The sequence below is a fragment of the Somniosus microcephalus genome, chromosome 4 (assembly GCF_052327205.1).
Source record: "Somniosus microcephalus isolate GS21.2 chromosome 4, FLI_Smic_1.0, whole genome shotgun sequence".
Classification (NCBI taxonomy): Eukaryota; Metazoa; Chordata; class Chondrichthyes; order Squaliformes; family Somniosidae; genus Somniosus; species Somniosus microcephalus.
Window position 1 is genome coordinate 75,248,843 of NC_140990.1, and position 20,797 is coordinate 75,269,639.

General features: G+C 48.3%; 1 pseudogene; it reads right to left on the reverse strand.

Annotated features, from left to right (window-relative positions):
* Positions 1–643: 643 nt before the first annotated feature.
* Positions 644–2,020, reverse strand: LOC147119250 (uncharacterized; annotated as a pseudogene).
* Between the last annotated feature and the right edge of the window lie 18,777 nt (positions 2,021–20,797).

Genomic DNA, 20,797 nt, shown 5'->3' on the forward strand with positions numbered 1-20,797 from the left:
ACTCCCTCCAAGGCCAATATCTCCTTCCTAAGGTGTGGTGCCCAGAACTGCTCACAGTACTCCAGGTGTGGGCTAACCAGGGTTTTGTACAGCTGCAGGGTTTTGGCCTCAGCTGGAGTCTTGTGTACAGTTCTGAGCACCACACTTTAGGAAGGATGTCAAGGCCTTGGAGAGGGTGCAGAGGAGGTTGACCAGGATGGTACCAGGGATGAGGGGCTTCAGTTATGTGGAGAGATTGGAGAAGCTGGGATTGTTCCCCTTATAGCAGAGAAGGTTAAGATGAGACCTAATAGAGGTATTCAAAATGATGAGGGGTTTTGATCGAGCAAGTAGGGAGAAACTGTTCACTCTGGCAAGTGGGTCGGTAACCAAAGGTCACAGATTTAAAATAGTTGCTAAAAGAACTAGAGGGGAATGAGGAGAATTGTTTTCACACAGAGGGCTGTTAAGATCTGGAACGCACCATCTGAAAGGATGCTGGAATCAGGTTCCACAGGAACTTTCAAACGGTAATTGGACATGTACTTGAAGAGGACTAGTTTGCAGAGTTCTGGGGATAAAACTGGGGTTTGGAACTATATTGGACAGCTCTTTCAAAGAGCCGGCACAGACACGATGGGCCAAATCATCTCCTTCTGTGCTGTTAGATTCTATGATCAGTGTGAAGACACTGGTGTCTCTTAAGGCTTTTAAAGTTCTTCCCACAGTCAGAACATTTCAAGGGTCTCTCATCAGTGTGAACTCGCTGGTGTCTCAGCTGGGTGGATGACTGAGTGAATCCCTTCCCACACTCGGAACAGGTGAATGGCCTCTCTCCAGTGTGAACTCACCGGTGTCTCAGCAGGTGGGATGACTGAGTGAATCCTTTCCTACACACGGAGCAGGTGAACGGCCTCTCCCCAGTGTGAACTCGCTGGTGTCGCTTGAGCTCCTGGGGGATTTTAAAGCTCTTCCCATAGTCAGAACATTTAAAGGGTCTCTCGTCAGTGTGAACTCGCTGGTGTCTCAGCATGGTGGATGAATCAGTGAATCCCTCACCACACACAGAGCAGGTGAACGGCCTCTCCCCAGTGTGAACAAGCTGATGTCTCAGCAGGGTGGATGACTCAGTGAATCCCTTTCCACACACGGAGCAGGTGAATGGCCTCGCCCCAGTGTGAACTCGTTGGCGTGCCTGCAGATCCCCGGAGCTTTTAAAGCTCTTACCACAGTCAGAACATGTAAACGGCCTCTCATCAGTGTGAACAAACTGGTGTCGCACCAGATCACCAGAGCCTTTAAAGCCCTTGCCACAGACAGAACAGTTAAACGGTCACTCATCAGAGTGAAAAAGTTGGTGTCGCTTCAGATCCTGGGGGATTTTAAAGCTCTTTCCACAGTCAGAGCATGTAAACGGTCTCTCCCAAGTGTGAGCTCGCTGGTGTTCCTTCAGAGCCCCGGAGCTTTTAAAGCACTTCACGCACTCAGAACAGTTAAACGGTCTCTCCCCATTGTGAACAAGCTGGTGTCACTTCAGATCCTGGGGGCTTTTAAAACTCTTCCCACAGTCAGAACACTGAAACGGTCTCTCGTCAGTGTGAACAAGCTGGTGTGTCTGCAGGGTGGAAGAATCAATGAATCCCTTCCCACACATGGAGCAGGTGAATGGTCTCTTCCCAGTGTGAACTCGCTGGTGTGTCAGCAGGTGGGATGACTGAATGAATTTTTTCCCACACTTTGAGCAGGTGAACGACCTCTCCCCAGTGTGAACTCGCTGGTGTGTTTGCAGGTGGGATGAACAAACAAATCCCTTTCCACACACGGAGCAGGTGAATGGACTGTCCCTGGTGCGACTGCGCCGTTGAACTTCCAATGCAGGCGGGGAACTTAATCCCTTCCCGCCATCCCCACCATTACCCAGTTTCTCCCCGATGTGACGGTGCCTGTGTCTCGCCAGGTCAGGCGATCGGCTGAATCCCCATCCACACACGGACCTCGTGTGCGGTTTGTCATCGCTGCGATCGCTGCTTTCTCCTTCCATGTGCAAAGGCCAATGATATTCAGGTTCTGATGAGTCGAACGACTTTGTCTGATCTTGACGTGATGTTTGGTCTGAGCTTCCTGTCTGTAAATGCTCCACTTCTAAAACCCTGTAAAACAAGTTTAGAAAGGGGTAAGAGGGAGAATGTTGCTGTGTTCCCCTTTCCCAGCCCAGGGGCAGTGAAGCTGATTTTCAGGCTCCAGCTGCTGCACAGGTTGAAAGGATGCAATACCCACAAGCCCCCGCGCTCTGGCCGCCGCGCTGAGTTGTGGCCGACACCGCGCATGCGCCACATGGCCCCGCCCCCTTCTGCTCCACTGGCGCTGGCCCGCACTGTGCATGCTCAGAGCAACACCCCCTCCCCCAGTCATCTATCTCTGTATAATAATAATAATAATAATAATAATTCAACTTTATTGTCATTGCACAAGTACATGAACAACGAAATGTGATCTTGCAAGCTCCCATGACTGGGAGAAGCAAAGCCGCTGCATCGGTGCACGCCGCCATTCCATTTCCAACATTCCTCCTGTCCGACAATCTTCAGCCCAACGCCCGGGCCTGCTCACCAGCCGCTCCTCCTTCCGTGACCTTCTCACCAACCGCCCCTCCTCGGGGCTCCTTCCGTGACCTTCTGCACCTGGTCTTCCCTGATGGTCACCCCTCCAGGTACTAACCAGGCCTGGCTCTGCTTAGCTTCCAAGCCTTGCCAGTGACCCTGTCCCTAGTCCCAGGCGGCCTGTGCTGGGCTCCGCGGCGGCCGCTGATTCTCGGCCGAGACCCTGGGCGGCGGACTGCGCATGCTCAGGACACCACCCCTGCCCCAGCCATCGATCTCTGTACCATGCTGGTGGCCTGTGCCGGGCTCCGCGGTGGGCGCTGAATCTCGCCGAGCCCTGGGCGGTGGACTGCGCATGCTTGGCATGACCTGCTCTGGACAATGAGCCGCTACCGTGCCTGCGCGGGGGCCCCGACTGGGGCATTCTGGGGAAGGTCCGGGTAACCAGCTGAGAGCCCGGATGGCTGGCGGATTGTGAGCTTTATGAGGTTTGTTTATATCGGGGAGAGAATTGCGGGCAGGGAGATAAACATAAAGAAAATACAAACCGGAGCACCCTCCTGGCACCGAGCAGGGCGAGTGGGAGTGGTATACAGACCCCCAAACAGTAATGCAGAGGTTGGGGATGGCATTAAATGGGAAATTAGAGATGCGTGCAATAAGGGCACAGCAGTCATCATGGGTGACTTTAATCTACATATTGACTGGGCTAACCAAATTATTAACAACACTGTGGAGGAGGAATTCCTGGAGTGTATACGGGATGGTTTCCTGGACCAATATGTCGAGGAACCAACTAGAGATCAGGCCATCTTAAACTGGGTATTATGTAACAAGAAAGGATTAATTAGCAATCTTGTTGTACGAGGCCCCTTGGGTCGGAGCAATCATAATATGATAGAATTCTTCATTAAGATGGAGAATGAAGTAGTTGACTCAGAGACCAGGGTCCTGAATTTAACTAAAGGAAACTACGATTATTCTGCCCTTGCAGTGCGTTCCTATGCAGAGCTGGGCAGGTAGCTAACAACTTGATATCTTCCCATAAAAATCACAAGGCTTGACTTTTCTTATAAAACTTTACTGAACGATTCTTATTGTGAAACTGAAATACAACACATAAATGGAAGCACACATTAGTATACAAGCACATAACTGATATACATACACAAATTTAGGTACGCCTGAGCAACACAGTACATTTGGCATGTAAATTACCAAACACGTGGAAACACAGCTTACTGTGAATATACATTTAGCAAACTGGAAGGCATTCTCTTTAAATTAGCCCTGTACATAGTGCATCAAAATACAGCTACAAGTTAACCAGCTAGACAGAGAGTGAGCACTTCACGGCTAGCTGTGTAAGTTTGCTTACAGAGAAAAGTTACAAACTAAACATTTTCTGCAACATACAGTGTACACTAATCATCTATAACATTCTCAAGTACTTACAGACAAATAATATCCAAGACTCAAGCGTGGCAACAATATAACTTCCCGGACCATGTGCAGCTGGAAGTCTGTAATATACAGTAGTTTACTTTACTGCACTTACTGTGCTTTACTGCGCTTTTACTGCAGTTGCTAGGTACAAAATATCCACTAGGTGGCTGCACACAATGGGAATCGACCCAACTTACTCAAACCCCTGAATTAACTGGAAAACTAACATAAATTGCTAAAGAGAGACAGCACACTCCCCGCTTGGTACAATTCCATTGTACCACTACAGGTACAAAATAAACCTAAAGAAAACGTCCTTTGGCTGCAAACATCCTCAGAATCCTTTCTCTAGGTTTCTTCAGAAAGGAGGACTACAATCTCTGAGACTGGCCTCAGAAACACTTTGACAGTACCCTCCTTGACAATCTTCACCTCCACCTTGCGGACCCTCTTGTCCCTGCTTGGCAGAGTTTTGACAACCAGTCTCACTGGCCATTCATTTCTGTGTGCTTGGCTGTCTTTCAGCAAAACATCTCCCACTTTGACATTTGGCTTGTCTTCTGTCCAATCCCTACGGCTCTGTAGGGTGGACAAATACTCTCCTTTCCATCTCTTCCAAAAAGTGTCGGCAAGACACTGGACTTGCTTCCACTGCTTCCCGTGCAGCTCAGCCATGTCGAAGTTTCCAGGGGGGGCTGAAATAGCACTCATCTTTTGACTCAGGAGCATCGCTGGGGTGAGGACTGCAGGCATGTCTGGGTCAGTGGACACCGGCACCAGGGTTCTCCTGAGTGAGCAGAGGCGCTTCATAGCTTGTTCCCTGTTACTCAGAAGATGGCGTCTAGGAGAGTGAAATGGTAAGGGTGCCACCCAGCTGTGTCCATCGTCCTGGTAAACCTCCTCATCCATGATGGTTAGGAAAGCTTTGTCGTCCATGGATAGTGCTGGCTTGTCATCATCCTTGGACCTTTCAAACACTGAGCATCCTAGGCTGTCTGTGCTCACAGTGGGGCCTGCCTCTTCCTCACAGGCAGAGGAGGTTGACCTATGATGCTGCGTCATGTCATCGTAGTCTTCCTTTACCTGGATCCTGTTTGGGCATGGGCTGAGACAGGATGTGCGACCGTTGTGCAACACGTTTGCTTTATAGACGTTGACATCCGCTGGTTTGTGGACTGTTCCCAGGCAAATTCCACCCACGAGGACCCATCCCAGGTCAAGCCGCTGCGCATAAGGAGCATTGTGGGGCCCGTTGATTTGCTCACGCACCTTGTGCACCCTTAAGATGTCTCTTCCCAAGAGCAGGAGGATTGGAGCGTCCGGGTCCACAGCTGGAATCTTGTTGGCAACTGGCTGTAGGTGGGGCTGATGGCGTGCGACCTCTGGTGAGGGAATTTCCGTCCTATCGTCTGGCATCATATCACACTCAATTAAGGTGGGGAGGGGAAGCTGTAGTTTCCCATCCATGGACTCGATCATGAAGTTGCCAACTCTCCTACCCGTAGTCTCTGTTGTCCCTGAACAGGTTTTTAGCGTGTAAGGTGCTGCGCTGGCCTTGACTTCAAAGAGATTGAAGAATTCTGTCTTCGCTAGAGACTTGTTACTTTGCTCATCAAGCACTGCGTACATCTTGATTGCCTTCTCCTTTCTCCCTGCAGGATATGCTTTAACCAAGCAGATTTTGGAGCATGAGCGTGGGCTGCTTGCATTTCCACAAACCTCTGTACACTTGGAGGTGACTGAAGAAGATGTGCTTTCACTTTGCTCCCCGCTATCCTCTTTGTCAACCGCAGCACTCTCGGTGGTTGCAGGAGGAGGACCTGGATGCAGGGCTGCGATGTGTTTTTCACTGTTGCACTCGAAGCACTTGATTGTCGCCTTGCAGTCTTTTGCCATGTGCATAGTCGACCCACAACACCTGAAGCAGATGCGATTCTCTTTCAGGTATGATTTGCACTCATCAATAGGCTTGTCTCTAAAGCTTTGACACTTTTTGAGTGGGTGGAGCTTCTTGTGTATTGGACACTGACGATCTGGGTCATCCACTTTATTCCCAGCAGAACTGGATTGGTTGACTGAGGGTTCAGCTGGAACATCTGTTTTGTGCACACTCACAGAGGCTTTGTTGCTGTACTTTGTGGGTTTCTCTGTTCTCGAAGGAGCGTAACTGCTGGAGGTGGAGAAAGTGAAACTTGGATCATTCCTCACCTTTGCCTGTTGTTGGACGAACCTGGAGAAGAGAGAGAAGGGGGGAAATGCCACTCCATTGTCCTCCTTGTACTTGGATCCCTTAGCTATCCATTTCTCTTGAAGGTTGTAGGGGAGCTTTTCCACTATTGGGTTTACCCCACAAGCTGTATCCAAATACGAGAGGCCTGTCAGGTAACCTTCTCCCTTGGCACACTCCAGTTCAAGGAGAATGTCACCCAGTTCTCGGAGCTCGACATTATCTTTGTTGGTTAGCTTCGGAAAGTCCTCAATCTTCTTGAGCAGTGCGTGTTCAATGACTTCTGGTGCCCCATAACAGTCTTCGAGACGTTGCCAAACCAGGTTGAGGCCTGCTGTGGGATTGCAGACGTGCGCTGAGCGAATTCTCTTCGCCTGTTCTGACGACTCAGCTCCGAGCCACTTTGTCATCAAATCTAGTTCTTCTCTGGCTGACAGATTCAAGCCCTTGGTGGTACTCAGGAAGGACGCTTTCCATGACCAATAATTTTCAGGACGGTCATCAAATTCTAGAAGACCTGAACTTAACAATTCTCGGCGGATAAGGTACCTAGTGAGGTCTTGTGCACCTTGTGGCTCGGGTGAGGACTGCTTGGCTGGATTGGCCGAGTGCTGTGGAGGTCTCTGCAGGTAAGTCTTACTTGTTTCTTCTCCTTTAAGCTCAGTGTCTCCGAAAACAGGCTGTTTGCTACTGTGGTGAGTAGCTGGTTCTGCGTCGAGATACCTGGATGTTTCCTTGAAGAACAATTTGGAGTGTTGTTGGACATACTCACTTGTACATTACACTGGACTGAGGGGCTGTTCTAGAATGTATGCTTCATGGCTGTGCTCCCCGCCTTCGTTCTCCTCACCTTCTTCATAAGCTGCAGCTTCAGCTTCAGCGGCAGCGGCAGCTCTCTGGCTTTGGAGAATGTGGAGACTGGCGTCGAGGTCAGCTCTCTGCTTCCTCGCACTAGCGTCGAGGTCAGCTCTCTGCTTCATCACACTAGCTTCGTTTTCAGCGAAGGACAATTGAGCCTGGGCAGCTTTTGCCTTGGCACGTGCTTTGGCGGCTGCAGAAGCTGTCGATGACGACGGTCTGCTGGACCGCCGAGATGATCTAGAGGATGCTTTAGAGGACTGTGACTTGGCATCATTTGCTCGGAGAGGCTCATGCTTCTCGATTGGCTGGTCGACGTCCTCTATGGTATATTGTCTTCCTGAGCGTAGACTCGTGGTAGCTGAGTGGTATCTTCTTGTGCTTGAGCCCGCTGTGCTGTTGTCTTTTCACTATTCTGCCCTTGCAGTGCGTTCCTATGCAGAGCTAGACAGGTAGCTAACAATTTGATATCTTCCCATAAAAATCACAAGGCTTGACTTTTCTTGTAAAACTTTACTGAACGATTCTTATTGTGAAACTGAAATACAATACAGAAATGGAAGCACACATTAGTATACAAGCACATAACTGATATACATACACAAATTTAGGTACGCCTGAGCAACACAGTACATTTGGCATGTAACTTACCAAACACGTGGAAACGCAGCTTACTGTGAATATACATTTAGCAAACTGGAAGGCATTCTCTTTAAATTAGCCCTGTACATAGTGCATCAAAATACAGCTACAAGTTAACCAGTTAGACAGAGAGCGAGCACTTCACGGCTAGCTGTGTAAGTTTGCTTACAGAGAAAAGTTACAAACTAAACATTTTCTGCAACATATAGTGCACACTAATCATCTATAACATTCTCAAGTACTTACAGACAAATAATATCCAAGACTCAAGCATGGCAACAATATAACTTCCTGGACCATGTGCAGCTGTAGGTCTGTAATATACAGTAGTTTACTTTACCGCACTTACTGTGCTTTACTGCACTTTACTGCACTTTAACTGCAGTTGCTAGGTACCAAATATCCACTAGGTGGCAGCACACAATGGGAATTGACCCAACTTACTCAAACCCCTGAATTAACTGGAAAACTAACATAAATTGCTAAAGAGAGACAGCACAACAATGGTCTGAGGCGTGGGTTGGGTAGGATTGATTGGGGAATGTCACTCAAAGGGTTGCTAGTGGATAGGCAATGGCAAACATTCAAAGACCACATGGATGAACTACAGAATTTGTTCATCCCAGTTTGGCATAAAAATAAAACAAAAAAGGTGACTCAACCGTGGCTAACAAGGGAAATTAGGGATAGCATAAGATCCAAGGAGAGGACATATAAATTGGCCAGAAAAAGCAGTAAACCTGAGGATTGGGAGCAATTTAGGATTCAACAAAGGAGGACATGGGAATAATTAAGAAAGGGAAAATAGAATATGAGAGTAAGCTTGCAGGTAACATAAAAACTGACTGTAAAAGGTTTTACAGATATGTGAAGAGAAAAAGATTGGTGAAGTCAAGCGTAGGTCCCTTGCAGTCAGAATCAGGGGAATTTATAATGGGGTACAAAGAAATGGCAGACCAATTAAATACATACTTTGGTTCTGTCTTCACAAAGGAGGACACAAGTAACCTTCCAGAGATGTCGGGGAACATAGGGTCTAATCAGGGGGAGGAACTGAAAGAAATCAGTATTTGTAGGGAAATGGTGTTAGGGAAATTGACAGGATTGAAGGCCGATAAATCCCCAGGGCCTGATAATCAACATCCTAGGGTACTTAAGGAAGTGGCCCTAGAAGTAGTAGATGCATTGCTGGTCATCTTCCAAAATTCGATAGACTCTGGAACAGTTCCCATGGATTGGAGGGTAGCTAATGTTACCCCACTATTCAAAAAAGGTGGTAGAGAAAAAGTGGGGAATTATAGACCGGTAAGCCTGACATCGGTAGTGGGGAAAATGCTAGAGTCCATTATAAAAGACGTAATAGCAGAGCACTTGGAAAACTGTGACAGGATTGGACAAAGTCAACATGGATTTACAAAAGGTAACTCGTGCTTGACTAATCTACTGGAATTATTTGAGGATGTAATTTCTAAAATAGATAAGGGAGAACCAGTGGATGTGGTGTTTTTGGACTTTCAGAAGGCTTTCGATAAGGTCCCGCATAAGGGATTAGCGTGTAAATTTAAGGCACATGGGATTGGGGGCTAGGTACTGACTTGGATAAAGAACTGGTTGGCAGACAGGAAGCAAAGATTTGGAATAAATGGGTCTTTTTCCGAGTGGCAGGCAGTGACTAGTGGGGTACCGCAGGGATCGGTGCTAGGACCCCAGCTATTAACAATATATATTAATGATCTAGATGAGGGAACTAGATGTAATATCTCCAAGTTTGCAAACGACACAAAGCTGTGTGGGCGTGTGTGCTGTGAGGAGGATGCCGAGGAACTGCAGTATGATTTTGGCAGTTTGGGTGATTGGGCAGAAGCATGGCAGATGCAGTATAATGTGGATAAATGCGAGGTTATCCACTTCGGTGGCAAAAACAGGAAGGCAGATTATTATCTGAATGGCAATAGATTGGGAGAAGGGGAAGTGCAACGAGACCTGGGTGTCCTTGTGCACCAGTCGCTGAAGGTAAGCATGCAGGTGCAGCAGACGGTTAAGAAGGCAAATGGTATGTTGGCCTTCGTAGTGAGAGGGTTTGAGTACAGGAACAAGGATGTCTTGCTGCAGTTGTACAGGGCCTCGGTGAGACCACACCTTGAGTATTGTGTGCAGTTTTGGTTGCCTTATCTGAGGAAGGATGTTCTTACATGGAGAGAGTGCAGCGAAGATTCACCAGAATGATACCTGGGATGGCAGGAATGATGTATGAGGAGATATTGGGTTGATTGGGATTATAATCCCTGGAGTTTAGAAGAATGAGAGGGGATCTCATTGAAACTTATAAAATTCTGTATCTAAGCCGTGCTGTACCTATCCTGGGCGTGTTTGATGGGACAGTATAAAGGGAGCTTTACTCTGTATATAACCGGTGCTGCAACTGCTCTGGGAGTGGCTGATGGGACAGTGCAGAGCGAACTTTACTCTGTATCTAGCCCATGCTGTACCTGCCGTGGAAGTGTTAGATGGCACAGTGTAGAGCGAGCTTTGAGCTTTATTCTGTATCTAACCCGTGCTGTAGCTGCCCTGGGAGTGTTCGATGTGACTGTATAGAGGGAGCTTTACCCTGCATCTAACCTGTGCTGCACCTGCCCTGGGAGTGTTTGATGGACAGTGTAGAGGGAGCTTTACTCTGTATCTAACCCGTGCTGAACCTGCCCTGGGAGTGTTCGATGGGACTGTATAGAGGGAGCATTACCCTGTATCTAATCTGTGCTGCACCTGCCCTGGGAGTGTTTGATGGGACAGAGTAGAGGGAGCTTTACTCTGTATCTAACCCGTGCTGTACCTGCCCTGGGAGTGATTGATGGGACAGTGTAGAGGGAGCTTTACTCTGTATCTAACCCATGCTGTACCTGCCCTGGGAGTGTTTGATGGGATAGTGCAGAGGGAGCTTTACTCTGTATCTAACCCATGCTGTATCTGCCCTGGGAGTGTTTGATGGGACAATGTAGAGGGAGCTTTACTCTGCATCTAACCCGTGCTGTACCTGCCCTGGGAGTCTTTGATGGGACAGTGCAGAGGGAGCTTTGCTATGTATCTAACCCGTGGCTGTACCTGTCCTGGGAGTGTTTATTGGCACAGTGTAGAGGGAGCTTTACACTGTAAAAAACCTGTGCTGTACCTGCCCTGGGAGTGTTTGATGGGACAGTGTAGAGGGAGCTTTATTCTGTATCTTGCTCGTGCTGTACCTGCCCTGGGAGTGTTTGATGGGACAGTGTAGAGGGAGCTTTACTTTGTATCTAACCTGTGCTGTACCTGCCCTGGGAGTGTTTGATGGGACAGTGCAGAGGAAGCTTTACTCTGTATCTAACCCGTGCTGTACCTGCCCTGGGAGTGTTTGATGGGAGAGTGTAGAGGGAGATTTACTCTGTATCTAACCCGTGCTGTACCTGCCCAGGGAGTGTTTGATGGGACGGTGCAGAGGGAGTTTACTCTGTATCTAACCCATGCTGTACCTGCCCTGGGAGTGTTTGATGGTACAGTGTAGAGGGAGCTTCACTCTGTATCTAACCCGTGTTGTAGCTGCCTGTAAAGTATGTGTCTATACTTAATTCAATAATGAAGAGACAGCTTGGAAGATTCAACGTAGGTCTTTACTTCATACCAACAGGCGGAAACTGAGGGGAAATCAGTTCCCACAGTACTATTTATACCCCTATGGCCAGGGGTGGTACTACGGTATCACTGCGCCCTACAAAGTAGTGCTGCCCTGGCCATAGGTCTAAAGCAACATACATATTACATACACAACATTCCTCCCCTTTTAATTAAAACGTACTCGTGCAATTAAGTCAATGGATGCCCCATAATTAGGGCTAATAACATTTGGTAACACAATCTGCATAACATATTTACATCAAGAGTTGTCTACTTATATACATATATGCAGAAACAGGTTATAGATTCAGTCTCTGAGGAGGTTTCCTGTCTCGACTAGGATAACGTCTTTCTCTAGTCGGTCTCGGTGTAGGCGGCGGTACTTCCGTCACCCCTTCATCGCTGGACTCGTCGGTGTCTGATGGCACATCCTGTGCCGTGGAGATCACTGGAGTGCTGAACTCCTCGCAATCCTGAGACCTCTGTAACGACGAGCTGGGCTGTGATTCCGCTGTAATAATGTGCTGAGACGTTTGAGGTAGTGAATCAGTTGGGTTTCTGGACTCCACAAGTTGATCAGCATGTCGTCATGCCTTCCCCTGTCTCAACTGTGTACATCAAGGGTCCCTGGCGGGCCTTGATCGTACCAGACCACCACTTTTCCTTCCTATAATCACGGGCCAACACTTGCTGCCCCACCTCGAAGCTCCGTGTCTGTCTGTCAGGGGCCCTATGAAATACTCGGTTTTCCACATCTCTCCTAATGTTTGGTTTGAGCAATTCAAGGCGAGACCTTAACCTTCTATTAAAGAACATGACGGCAGGGGCCTGGTTTGTCACCGTATGTGCAGCATTACGGTATGCGAATAGGAAGTTGTCCACCTTGTGTTGTAGTGGCAACCTTTCCTCTCCCATCGCCTTGATGGCCTTTTTAAACGTCTGTACAAATCGCTCTGCCAGCCCATTTGTAGCCGGATGATATGGTGCGGATGTATAATGTCGCACTCCATTCCTTTTTAGGAATGCTTGAAATTCTTCTGCCACAAATTGTGGCCCATTGTCCGAACAGACTTGCTCGGGCACCCCGTTTCGGGCAAAAATGGTCCTTAAGACTGCGACCGTCTTTTCGGCTGTCGTTGATGACATCTTTATGACTTCCGGCCATTTTGAATGGGCGTCCACTACAATGAGGAACATCGCATCCAGGAAGGGGCCAGCGAAGTCCACGTGGATCCTTTGCCACGGCGTTGAGGGCCACTCCCACGGATGTAGTGGGGCTTGTGGTGGTACGTTCTGTACCATCTGGCATCCTTGGCACGCTTTTGCTACATCCTCAATGTCCCTGTCAATGCCGGGCCACCAGACGTAGGCTCTGGCGAGGCTTTTCATTTTGACACCCCCCAGATGACCTTCGTGTAAGTCCTGCAACACTTTATGTTGTAATTTTTGAGGGACCACTACCCTGGCTCCGCACATCAATGTGCCCCGGCAGACGGACAACTGGTCCTTCCTTGCCGAAAACGCCGGCAATGATGCGGCACCCTGCGCCGGCCAGCCTTTCATGGTTAGTTCGTAAACCCTTGCCAATGTCGGGTCGTTCCATGTTTCCCGCTCGATACATTGGCTGGTGATGGGCAAGTGTTCCATAACAGCCGTATGATATATTTCCACGGGGTCCTGTACTATCTCTTCGATCTCTGTAGGCAAGGGTAGCCGCGACAGGCCATCCGCATTGCCATGCTGTTTGGTACCCTTATATTCGATAAGGTACTGGTGTGCTCCTAAGAACAGTGACCATCTCTGAAGCCTTTGGGCCGTCATCAGGGGCACCCCTTTTGTTGGATTAAATATTGACACCAACGGTTGATGATCCGTCAGTAGTGTGAAACGTTGCCCATGCAGGTAGTGGTGGAATTTATTTACACCCCACACCAGACTGAGGGCCTCCCTGTCGATTTGCGCATAGTTTCTTTCGGCTGTAGTTAACGACCTTGAGGCAAATGCTATTGGCCTCTCCGTCCCGTTGGGAAATTTGTGTGACAACACTGCCCCTATACCGTACGGGGAGGCGTCACATGCCAACCTCATTGGCATTTTTGGGTCAAAGTGTGCGAGCACTTCCTTTGATGTGATGAGTTGTTTACCCTTTTTAAAAGCAGCCTCACACGTTTCGTCCCAATTCCAGGAGACTCCCTTTTGTAGCAATGAATTAAGTGGATGTAAAATGGACGATAAGTTCGGGAGGAACTTATGCTAATAGTTTATAAGGCCTAAGAATGATCGTAACTGAGATACATTCTCAGGGGGCGGGGCCTTCACTACTGCCTCGATCTTTTCCGGGGACTTATGCAGGCCTTCCTTATCTATAATGTGACCACAGTATGAGATACGTTCCTGGAAAAACTCACATTTCTGCTTGTTTGCCCTGAGTCCGTATTGTTGTAACCGCAGAAGTACTCGCTCCAGGTTAGCGAGGTGGTCGTTATCCATTTGTCCTGTCACCAGGATGTCGTCCAGGTAGCATTGCGTTCCTGGAATGCCCTGTAGGACCTGTTCCATGGTCCTCTGCCATATTGCCGGGGCGGACGCCACACCAAATACCAGGCGATTGTACTGGTACAATCCCTTGTGTGTGTTAATCGTTAGGAGCTTTTTCGAGTCCTGCTCCACCTCCATCTGTAAATAAGCTTGACAAAGGTCAATCTTCGTAAAGTGTCTACCCCCAGCTAACGATGCGAATATGTCTTCTATCCGCGGCAGCGGATACTGTACCGTGTGCAGGACTGGGTTAATAGTTATCTTAAAATCCCCGCAAATGCGAACCTTCTTTGGTTCCCCCGGTGTGTTATTTGCAGATTTCTTTATAACTGGGATGATGGGCGTGGCCCACTCGCTCCACTCAATCTTTGTAAGGACACCTGCACTCTCTAAGGCATCCAGTTCTGCTTCCACCGCTGGCCGAATGGCATAAGGCACAGGTCTGGCCTTACAAAACTTGGGGTTTGCGCCTTGAGCAATAGTTATTTATGCTCTAATGTCCTTTAAGGTCCCCAGCCCTTGTTGGAACACCTCTGGTGTTTTTGCCAATAGTTTCGACAGCCTGCTTGTAATGGTTGCATCATCCGTGGTGGTCTCTACTTTTAACTCGTGTATCGACTTCCAGTCGAAGTGGAATTTTCTTATCCATTCCCTACCCAAAGGTGGTGGTCCACCATTTGGTAGGACGTATAAATAAAGTCCTGGCACTTTTCTGCCGTTGTATTTAACTGTTACTTGCATTTTTCCCTTCGGGTAAACTTTTTGTCCAGTATATGTTTTTAATTTAATTTCCGTATCCTTTAAGGGAATGCTTTTGAACAGCCTGTTATAATCTTGTTCATTAATTACTGATGGGGCTGAACCCGTGTCCAGCTCCATATTAACTTCGACGCCTGCTACCGTCATTTTAACCCACATTGTGCTGTGGTCCTCCGTTTTGTCTACACCATATAACTTGAGACATCCTAGACCTTTAGGCTCTGCTTTTGTGCCTTCCTGTGACTCGTCTGAGCTACTGTCAGACATCTTATGTATTGTTGTCCTTGCCTTGGTACTGCTCGGCTCGGATTGCCCCCACGATTGGGTTTCATACCAGACCGACAAACTTTCGCTATATGCCCCTTTTTCCCACACTGCCGGCATATTTTATCACGAAACCAACAATTACTTTGGTCGTGGGTGGTTTTGCCACAACGGTAGCATTTACCTTTGTGAAATGTCACCTCATGGGTGCCATAGCCGGTTGTGTTTTGTCGTATTTGGGCCGCACCCTGTGCTGCTGCTTCATGGACCGATGCTATTTCAATCGCCTGATCTAGGCTGAGCTGTTTCTTGGCTAGCAACCGTTTACGTGTATTCTCATTTAACATGCCACAGACAAATCTGTCTCTGATCGCGTCCGTCAATATGGCTCCAAACTGGCAATGTTTGGACAACCTTCTGAGCTCAGCTAAATATGCTGCCTGTGACTCATCATTCCTTTGGTCGCGTCTGTAGAAGCGGTACCTTTCTGCTATAAATGGTGGCTTAGGGTTTAAATGTTCCCTTAACGTATCAACAATTTGGGCGTACGTTTTGTCTGCTGTTTTTTCTGGAGTAAGAAGATTTCTCAGCAGCCCGTATGTTTTTGGCCCCATGAAATTTAATAAGGTTGCTACCTTTTGGTCATCTTCCACCTTGTTCACTATGCAATAAAGTTCATGCCTTTCGATATAGGCCTCCCATTCTTCTGTGTCCTCCACAAATGGTGCCAACCACCCGTCTTTAGACATTTTTAACTGGTGAAGAGAAAAAAAAAACTTTGAAGAGAAAAAAAGTTTTCCCCTTTTGTCCACTAGATGGCATGCTAGTCCTCGAGAAAAAAAACTTTGAAGAGAAAAAAAAACTTTTCCCCTTTTGTCCACTAGATGGCGATGTTTTTTTTAAACTGCTGGGGGGAAAAAAACTTTTCCCTTTTCTCCACTAGATGGCGTGCTAGTCCTCGTGGCTCAGTTTATTCCCGAGCTCGCCTGCCCGTACCTTGCAGCAGCCGTTCCCCCGGGAAGGATTTCAGTTACCGGGACTTTTGCCCCGTGGCTGGAGCGCCCCTCTCTGTTGCTGCTGCTCTTTTTGGTACCTGTAGTGCTGGTCGATTTCTCTTGGTCGCCGCTGGGCTCTGCACCTCTCGAGTGTTGGTCGATTTCTCTTGGTCGCCGCTGGGCTCTGCACCTCTCGAGTGTTGGTCGATTTCTCTTGGTCGCCTCTGGGCTGTGTACCTCTCGCACTTGGAGTGTTGGTCGATTTCTCTTGGTCGCCGCTGGGCTCTGCACCTCTCGAGTGTTGGTCGATTTCTCTTGGTCGCCGCTGGGCTCTGCACCTCTCGAGTGTTGGTCGATTTCCCTTGGTCGCCCTGGACCGTGCAGGCTGGTCTCTCTCCGTACTGCTGCCGTTCCTTTGTTGCACCATGTACTGGTGAGTTCAAACATTACTCGTCGCCAGTGTAAAGTATGTGTCTATACTTAATTCAATAATTAAGAGACAGCTTGGAAGATTCAACGTAGGTCTTTACTTCATACCAACAGGCGGGAACTGAGGGGAAATCAGTGCCCACAGTACTATTTATACCCCTATGGCCAGGGGTGGTACTACGGTATCACTACGCCCTACAAAGTAGTGCTGCCCTGGCCATAGGTCTAAAGCAACATACATATTACATACACAACACTGCCCTGGAAGTGTTTGATGGGACAGTGTAGAGGGAGCTTTACTCTGTATCTAACCCATGCTGTATCTGCCCTGGGAGTGTTTGATGGGACAGTGTAGAGGGAGCTGTACTCTGTATCTAACCCATGCTGTATCTGCCCTGGGACGGTTTGATGGGACAGTGCAGAGGGAGTGTTACGCTGTATCTAACCCGTGCTGTACATGCCCTGGGAGTGTTTGATGATAGACTGTAGAGGGAGCTTTACTCTGTATCTAACTCATGCTGTACTTGCCCTGGGAGTCCTTGATGAGTCAGTGTTGAGGGAGATTTACTCTGTATCTAACCCGTGCTGTACCTGCCCTGGAGTGTTTCATGGGACGGTGTAGAGGGAGCTTTACTCTGTATGTAACCCATGCTGTACCTGCCCTCTGGACTGTTTGATGGGACAGTGCAGAGAGAGTTTTTCTCTGTACCTATCTCGTACTGTACATGCCCTGGGAGTGTTTGATGGGACAGTGTACAGGGAGCTTTACTCTGTATCTAACACGTGCTGTATCTGACCTGGGAGTGTTTGATGGGACAGTGCAGAGGGAGCTTTACTCTGTATATAACCCGTGCTGTACCTGCCCTGGGAGTGTTTGATGGGCCAGTGAAGAGGGAGCTTTACTCTGTATCTAACCCGTGGCTGTACCTGACCTGGGAGTGTTTGTTGGGACATTGTAGAGGCAGCTTTACTCTGTATCTTACCCATGATGTACCTGCCCTGGGAATGTTTGATGGGACAGTGGAGAGGGAGCTTTACTCTGTATCTAACCCGTGCTGTACCGGCCCTGGGACTGTTTGATGGGTCAGTGTAGAGGGGACTTTACTCTGTATCTAACCTGTGCTGTACCTGCCTTGGGTGTGTTTGATGGGACAGCGTAGAGGGAGCTTTACTCTGTATCTAACCCGTGCTGTACCTGCCCCAGGGGTATTTGATGGGACAGTATAGAGGGAGCTTTACTCTGTATCTAACCCATGCTGTACCTGCCCTGGGAGTGCTTGATGGGACAATGTAGAGGGAGCTTTAACCTGTATCTAACACGTGCTGTACCTGCCCTAGGAGTGTTTGATGGGCCAGTGCAGTGGGAGCTTTATTCTGTATCTTTCCCGTGCTGTACCTGCCCTGGGAGTGTTTGATGGGACAGTGTAGAGGGAACTTTACTCTGTATCTAACCCATGCTGTACCTGCCCTGGGAGTGTTTGATGGGACAGTTTAGAGGGAGCTTTACTCTGTATCTAACCCGTGCTGTTCCTGCCCTGGGAGTGTTTGATGGGACAGTGTCGAGGGAGCTTTACTCTGTATCTAACCCGTGTTGTACCGGCCCTGGGAGTGTTTGATGGGACAGTGTAGAGGGAGCTTTACTCTGTATCATACCCGTGCTATACCTGCCCTGGGAGTGTTTGTTGGGACAGTGTAGAGGGAGCTTTACTCTGTATCTAACCTGTGCTGTCCCTGCCCTGGGAGTGTTTGATGGGACAGTGTAGAGGGAGCTTTACTCTGTATCTAACCCGTGCTGTACCGGCCCTGGGAGTGTTTGATGGGACAGTGCAGAGGGAGCTTTTCTCTGTACCTTACCCGTGCTAACCCTGCCCTGGGAGTGTTTGATGGGACAGTGTAGAGGGAGCTTTACTCTGTATCTAACCCGTGCTGTACCTGCCCTGGGAGTGTTTGATGGGACGGTGTAGAGGGAGCTTTACTCTGTATCTAACCCGTGCTGTACCTGCCCTGGGAGTGTTTGATGGGACAGCTTAGAGGGAGCTTTACTCTGTATCTAACCCGTGCTGTACCTGCCCCGGGGGTATTTGATGGGACAGTATAGAGGGAGCTTTACTCTGCATCTAACCCGTGCTGTACCTGCCCTGGGAGTGTTTGATGGGACAGTGTAGAGGGAGCTTTACTCTGTATCTAACTCGTGCTGTACCTGCCCTGGGAGTGTTTGATGGGGCAGTGTAGAGGGAGCTTTACTCTGTATCTAACCCGTGCTGTACCTGCCCCGAGGGTGTTTGATGGGACAGTGTAGAGGGGGCTTTACTCTGTATCTAACCTGTAGTGTATGTGCCTTTAAGAGCCCCCTGTGTACTGTAATGCCGGTAATGGCCACTCGGGCTATATAAGCCTGTATATTGTGTTGTATCAGTTAGTCACCTCCAGACTTTGTTCAGTAAACACCTGTGGAACCAACTCCTTCCTTCCGTGTCTCTATTAACACACGGATACAACAGTGGCAACGAATTGGAAACAGACTTACCTGCAATTCGGCAGCACCTCAAGGACATCGATTCCTCAGACGTCCAAAGTCGAAGAAAAGCAAGAAAGAAAAAAAAACAAAAAAAAAACTGTGGTTTCACCAGCTAGTCGAGCTGGTGGCAGGTACTGCAATAATCCTTCCTAGGCAGCGGTCTGAGGCTCCATCGGCTAGCTCTGCAGCGGGGCCGAGCAGCGAAGGTGGAGGCAAACAGTAACAGAGGGGGGGAGCACTCGGGAGATGGCCGGCGCTGCACAGCAGGTCGGCATTCGGACCAAAGAGAGGGGGGGAAAAGTCCCAGAGAGTCCGGTGGGAACGAGTCTCCACCTGTAAATATAAAACCGCGGAAATCAGCGTTGTCAGCAGCAGCAGCGGCGGGAAAACGCGGGAAGCGCCATTTTTTTTCCAGGATGCCTAAGGCTGGCAATATTGATGCTTTTGATAATATAGAGGATTGGACCACATATGTGGAAAGAGTGGAGGTATATTGCACAGCAAATGGAATAGAAAATGATATAAAGGCGTCAGTACTTCTAAATCTAATGGGCGCAAAGACATACGGGCTGTTACGAAACTTAATCACTCCAGCCAAACCAAAGGACAAGAATTTTAAGGAAATTGTTGATACCCTACAGGAGCACTTAAACCCAACACCGCTGCTGATAGCGGAACGATTCAAATTCTTCAAGAGGAATCAGCACAAGAATGAAAGTAACGCTGATTACCTCACCGAATTAAGAAAGCTATCAAAGCACTGCCAATTTGGGGCAGGACTGGCAGATTCTCTTCGAGACAAATTCGTCTGCGGTCTCCTAAGTGAAGGAACACAGAAAAGGACGCTTTCTGAGAAAGATTTGACACTGGACAAGGCTTCCAGTATGGCTGTATCATATGAAGCAGCCGCAAGAGGAGCTGCAGAGATACAGCAGAAGACACAGGACTTCGACACCCATGAAATGACACAGGGTTTTGAAAGATGTTATTGCTGCGGCAGATCCACCCATGACCAGAGGGACTGCTGGTTCAAGGACAAAGCATGCAGGCAATGTGGAAAGATTGGACACATTGCATGTGTATGCCGATCTGGTCAAAAAAAGTCCACGGACAGGAAAAAAATCAATAAGGAAAAGTACAGAAAGGTACAAATGATGACGGACAGTAGCTCCGAAGACCAGAAGAGCGATATCGACTCCGGAAACAAGATACTAAGCTGTCTCAAATTACATAATGTAATTGCCAAAGAAGATTACCAGACCATTTGGGTTAACCTCACGATAGCGGGGTCCCCAGTTAAAATGGAGCTAGATACAGGATCAGCTCTGACCGTCATAAATTGACGGGATTACGAGCGGCTATTTCCGCATATACCTTTAAAAGACACATCCATTATCTTGAAAACATATACAGGGCAGAAAGTATACCCCAAAGGAAAAATAAGGGTGCCTGTTGTATACAACGGCAAGGAAATACAGAAGTTGTATTTATACATTCTACAAGATGGTGGTCCACCGCTGTTGGGACGTGAATGGATCAGGAAGATACGTTTAGACTGGCACTCCATTCAGGCACTGACGGTGACCAGTAAGAAAAAAAATGATGATGATGTCATACCTGAACGATTAAAAGACATCTTGGCTAACGCCATGGAAGTGTTTCAAGAGAATCTAGGAACCTTGAAAGGCATCACCGCCTCAATAAAAGTGGAAGATGCGGCAATTCCCAAGTTTTTAAGGCAAGGCCGGTGCCATACGCAATTCGTCCAGCAGTCGAGGCAGAGCTGGAGAATTTGGAAAAGGCAGGCGTATTATCCAAGATAGATTGGAGCGAGTGGGCAACAACCATCATCCCGGTCATGAAGAAAACGTTGAATAATGATAAATCTGAAGAACAGAGA